The 5,682-nt window shown below is 45.9% G+C and overlaps 1 pseudogene; it reads left to right on the plus strand.

Annotated features, from left to right (window-relative positions):
• Positions 1-5,342: 5,342 nt before the first annotated feature.
• On the plus strand, positions 5,343-5,459 carry LOC136638073 (5S ribosomal RNA; annotated as a pseudogene).
• The last annotated feature ends 223 nt before the right edge of the window (positions 5,460-5,682 follow it).

Genomic DNA, 5,682 nt, shown 5'->3' on the forward strand with positions numbered 1-5,682 from the left:
CAGGTGGAGCACACAAAGAGGAGGGTTACTTCTGGAAATGGATGAACTAGAGCTCAACATTGATAGCACTGCCACTAGGTTTAGGGTAATGGTTTAGGGTAGGTAAAACTGAATTCATCAGACCCTTCTATTTTCTAACCTCATCACACAGTTGTACAGAGACCACAGGTGTTGGCATCTTTGGTTGCTACACAAAGCTCCACATTTTTTTTCATTTTTATGGTGACACATCTGCTCTAGGGCCCAACTAATCAAAGAGTTAGTTTGGGGGATAGCCCAATTCTATCTGAGGTGGATAGCCCAATTCTATTCTATCTGTTGTGTGCAGCCATTTAAGATGGCAGTGCTCCGTCGGTGGCCATTTTGACAGTGCTGCCGCAACAGGTGGCAATGCTACCTGCCCATTGGCACACTTCCCTGGACCTTCCAGAGCAGGTAAAGCAGTGGCGAGGTAGGGAGGGGTCAAAACTGGGTGAAGGGGAGAAATGGAGGTAGGGAGGCTGCAGGAGGGGGTCAATCTGGTGACGAAGGTGAGCGCCATGTCCTATCCCCTCTTTTTCGAGTCCCCCTGCCCCCCTTTGGTCCAGGGAGGCTCATTGCAGAGTGGGAGACTAACAGAGGGGTAAGGGGTTTAATTCCCCTTTCTCTTTTGAAGCCTCCCAATATGCCTCCCCCACGTGGTACAATACACACATTTTCAGTGCAGCTGCACCAGCAGGGGGAAGAACAGGATTGAGCCATTACTGAACTCTATTTAATCTTTATCCAGGGCTGCAGAGAGGGAGCAGTTGCCAGGTATAATCTCCCAGGACCCCAACTTTAAATGGGCCCCCCAAGTAGGCCCCCCAATACAACCTAACCTTTGACAGGGTCTGAGGACGGATTTACCCTACAGGAACAGAGCAGGAACAAACCACACGGCTCCCAAATGCTCCAAAGCACATCCCTGTTACTTATGCAACTGGGACACTTCATCCAGGAATGGGGCAAATGGAGGAGGATCAGAAGCACAGGTGCAAAGGGGCCTATGTAAAAACAGTCCCTGATGCCCACCTAACTTCTCTGCAGCAATGTCCTCATATTTCACTATTTGTTGCTAGAGAAGCATAGGTTAGGATCAAGGAGGAATATGCGTTGACCAAAATTGATATCAAGTTGCTGTAAATGGGTGGAGAGTCAAATATAAGGCCTGCAGGTCGGATGCACCCCCCAGAATCAATTTTTATGATAATAAAAATTCCCCCAGAATCTCCATTATCACTGGGCTCTTCCAGCATGATAATTAAACTCTCTCATATCTTGAAATTATGAACAAGATTTCTTTTCTGTCATTTGCAGCTAATGAGTTTTTATGTGAGAATAAAGTGCTTATTTCTGGCCATCTTCCACTTAAGCTATTTCAGCCCAACGTTGCATTCTACGCAACAGGGACCAAATGTGTACATCTGTGGACTGGGTAAAAATAGCTTCATGATGTCCCTTCCTGCTTTATGATGTCACTTCTGGTCCTTGGCAGGTGCCACAAATGTTATTAGGCCCACTATAGGAAACTAGGGGCCCAATCCTATGCAACTTTCCAGCACCAGTGCAGCCACAGTGCAGCCCTAAGGTAAGGGAACAAATGTTCCCATGCCTTGAGGAGGCCTCTCCTCAAGGAGGAGGAGGACTGTCACTTCACCACAGGATGCAGTGCATGCCCCTTTGGCACAGCTGCACCGGCCCTGGAAAACTGGATAGGATTGGGCCCTAGTTTGAACAGCCCTACTCTAAATCATCTGAATTCACAGGCTTCTCCCTTTCCTAAAGAAAGGAAAAAGGAAGAGTGTTTTCAGACATCCTTACAATCAATGAATGAATGCACAATAATGGACAATAATGTCAACTTTCATTGTAGCTATTTTCAAGATAGAATCTACCTCACAGTGTAAACAGAATTCTGACAGTAAATGATTCAATAATGGTGAGGTTAGCAAAACCAAAAAAACAGAGACTAGTTTACAAGCCTCCTGATGGTTACATGATGCAAATCTTGCAAAGTTTCATATTTTACAGTTACAAAAACTGAGTCAGCACAGCCTGCGTGTAAACTTTGTTACTGGAAAATATTTATTGGAGACATCAGTTACTGTATATGTCATTTCCATTAGGCAAAAACATATTTCTTAACAGCAAGTGTACGTTTAAAGCAAAACACACACACAGTCTCTGCAATGTGTCATCTGTTGAAAGAGTAGCAGGAGATGCCTCTTAACATAATGGAAGACTATTATTATTATTATTATTATTATTATTATTATTAACAGTATTTATATACCGCTTTTCAACGAAAAGTTCACAAAGCGGTTTACAGAGAAAAATCAAATAACTAAATGGCTCCTTGTCCCAAAAGGGCTCACAATCTAAAAAGACAATCTTATTGTCAATACAAAATGGGGCTGTAGAATCATAAAGTAAATATGTTATGCAATATATCTTGTGAGGATGTCCGCTGGCTTTTTCACACTTTCTGAATACGGCTATGTACACTTGCCTTTATAATGTGCTTTTAAAACTCTATAGGTGCCCTGCAGATTGCCTTTCTTACCCTATTCCTTAATGATGCTAATCATCATAGTTTGCCTTTATAGCATTTTTTACAGCTTTCAGAGCTCTTCACATGTATTATCTCAGTAATCTTATAACAATCTTGCAATGTACATCAGTAGTGTTATCTCCATATTGAAGATGAGGAACTGAAGCTTGGAGATAGTCACTTATCACTTAAGGCTGCCCAACGAGTTCATGGCTCAGGTAAAATCTGAACCAGGGATATCTCCCTTCCCGGCCAGCGTAACTAGTGTTGCGCTGGTGGAGGCTGCTTTATGGCAGTCACAAAGCAGCGTCTACTGATGCATGCTGCGGATCCACTGGCAAGGAGACCAGAGTGGACTTCCACATGACAGCAGATACATGGGGACTTACTGCAGCAGGTAGGGCCACACAGGGGGAGGGAACAGGGTTGAATGGGGGCAGAAGGTGGGTAGAATGGGGAAGGGGTGGAAGAAATTGGGCACTGATGGGGCAGTGCAGAGGGCAGATCAGGGCTGGGCAGGGGTGGGATCAATGGCAGCGGGGCATGCCGAATCCTGACCCACTTCCCAGGCCTGATCCACCTTCCCAGGTCAATGTGGACTCACATGAGCTGGTGCAGGCCTGGGTTGAACCATAGCGGCTGCTGGGGCTTACTTATGGCAAGGAGACAAATGTCCCCTTACCACAAGGTGACCTCCAGCAGCTGACAATCCCTTGTGGGATACAGTGGTAGCTGTGCCAGCACCACTGCATCACTGTGTGGGGATTTAGTTAGGATTGGGCTGTTACAGGTATGTTAACTCTGAAGTAAGTCAAACTGAGTTCAATGGAACCTACTCCCAGGTAACTGTTAAAGCTTTAGTTTACTACAATACAAATAACCCGTCTTAGAATGAAGTAGAGTCTTTAGCATTATTAATATCACACTGCACGTAATGGAGCTAATGGAGCCATTTTGTTCCACTGCTTGTATAAGACAATTAGAATTCACTGAAAATAATAAATGTGTCACCTCCATGTGCAGGGCAGAATGGCACACTGAAAACGTACATTTTCCTGAGGTAAATATGCTGGTAGGCTACTGTGAACACACTTCTTCTCTGAAATGGGATCATGCATATCCACCAGAGTCTCAATTAATTCTCTGTTCTGTTCATGCCTTGAGGAGACTCCGTTCTAGGGAGCAGCATTCAAACATGTTAAAAATAACTGTTTTCTGACTCCTTCGGGTGTGCTGTCTGTTGAAACCTGACTACAAGCTTTAGGGGTTAGTAACACAGGAGGTTTATTACACTGGGTTATATACAGCACCCTGACAGGGGTCTGAAACACAGGCCTCCAGCAGTGCACTTCTAGTTGAATGGAGGACAGGGAGGGAGCCGTGTGGAGGCTGGGCTTTGCGCAGACCATTCACTGTGCCTGAATATGAGACATTAGTAGTTTTGCTTGCAGGCATTAAAAAATAATATGCCTTTGATATGTTTATTTATTTATTTGAAGTATTTATAGCACACCCTTTGGCTTAGGCAATGCTCCCAGGATGAATTTCATGAAACAAAACAATGGGAAGCGCAGTGTGGGGAGGTGCTGGTCAGCTTCTCTGTCTCCTTTTTTCCTCTTCTTGCTTACTGCTTCTCAAATGTTGCCACCCATCTCCACAGCTTGCTGGGAGGGTGGGTGGGATGCTCCAAGTGTGATCCAAAGTGTGCCCCCTCAACATTCCCAATGTGCTGCTTCCTGCACTTATTTAAAACAGAAGCCCAAATATTGCCTGGCCAGTGGTTGGGGAAGCTTCACCTCATGAATTTCTGCCTGGATTCATCCCGCTCCTTGTCGGTGTCGAACTGAAAAGCCGAAGCAAAGTGTGGGTGCCTGGAACCTAATTTGTAAAGCAGCACAACATACAAAGTTTTGACTGCTTACATGGCAGGGCAATTATGGGAACTACCTTACTTTACAATTTCCTATGCTGTGGGGGGCATCATAGAAATGATAAGCATTTGGATACTGATCTTACATCAAAAAGGTTCTTTTTATATTATTATTTTTATCCTTAAAACAACCTCATAGGGTAACTATTTTATTGCAACTGAGGCTGAGACCGGCTGACCTAATGTCACAGGCAGCCCAAATCCTATGCCAGACTGGACTGCTGGTCATAGCATTTTGTGACAGCAGAACCGATCTTTGCTGCTGCAAAATGGCTGCCGATGGAGTGCACAGTGCTCTGTCGGCGACCATTTTGGGAGCACTGCTGCAAGAGGAGGCAGCACTCCCGGGACATCGCTGAACCTCGTCACAACCACTGGAGTAGGTAAGGCAGTGGCGGGGGCAGGGAGGCAGTGAAACAGGGCAGGAAGGTAGAGAAATGGGGGCAGGGAGGCTGTGGGAGTCGGTGCATCCTGTGGTGATGGTGTGCGCCTTTGGCAGTCTCCCCACCCCTTTCTCTCCTAGGACATGCAACAGCTAAAGAGTTGGTGACCTATTATGGAGTGGGAGGCTTACAGAGGCGTAAGGGGATTTAAATCCACTTTCCCCTCAGAATCCACTCAGTCTGTTTCCCGTGCTGGTTACAGCATGTGCCTTTTCAGTGTGGCTGCACCAGTGTGTGTTTGTGGGGGGGGGGGAGGATATGATTGGGCTCCTAGTGAGATTGCCACAGCAGTGAAAAGCCAAACCAGGGTAGTCTGGTTTCATAACTTCGTTTTTCAGTCACTTGCTATGGTGCTTGCTGTGCTACCTCTCAAGCTTGTACCTAGATACATTCAAATGTTAGCAACTGTTACCCTGCACATGCCTGATCCCGTCTGATCTTGGAAGCTAAGCAGGGTCAGGCCTGGTTAGTACTTGGATGGGAGACCGCCTGGGAATACCAGGTGCTGTAGGCTTATACCATAGTCTTTCGAGACTGAAGGTTGCCAACCAACCTAGGTTGCACAGGATGCATGCAGGATGTGCTAGTTCAGCAACCGATCCACTGCAGAGAGACTCGAGTCAAGTTCCAAGTCTCTGCCTCCTTTGATTCAACTCGTGCATGAGTCTTAATGGGCGACCTTCACAACTCTGCTGGAGCCTTTTTGGGATTCCATTTGACCTGAGTCAGAATCTTCT

This window comes from Tiliqua scincoides, chromosome 1 (assembly GCF_035046505.1).
Source record: "Tiliqua scincoides isolate rTilSci1 chromosome 1, rTilSci1.hap2, whole genome shotgun sequence".
Taxonomy (NCBI): domain Eukaryota; kingdom Metazoa; phylum Chordata; class Lepidosauria; order Squamata; family Scincidae; genus Tiliqua; species Tiliqua scincoides.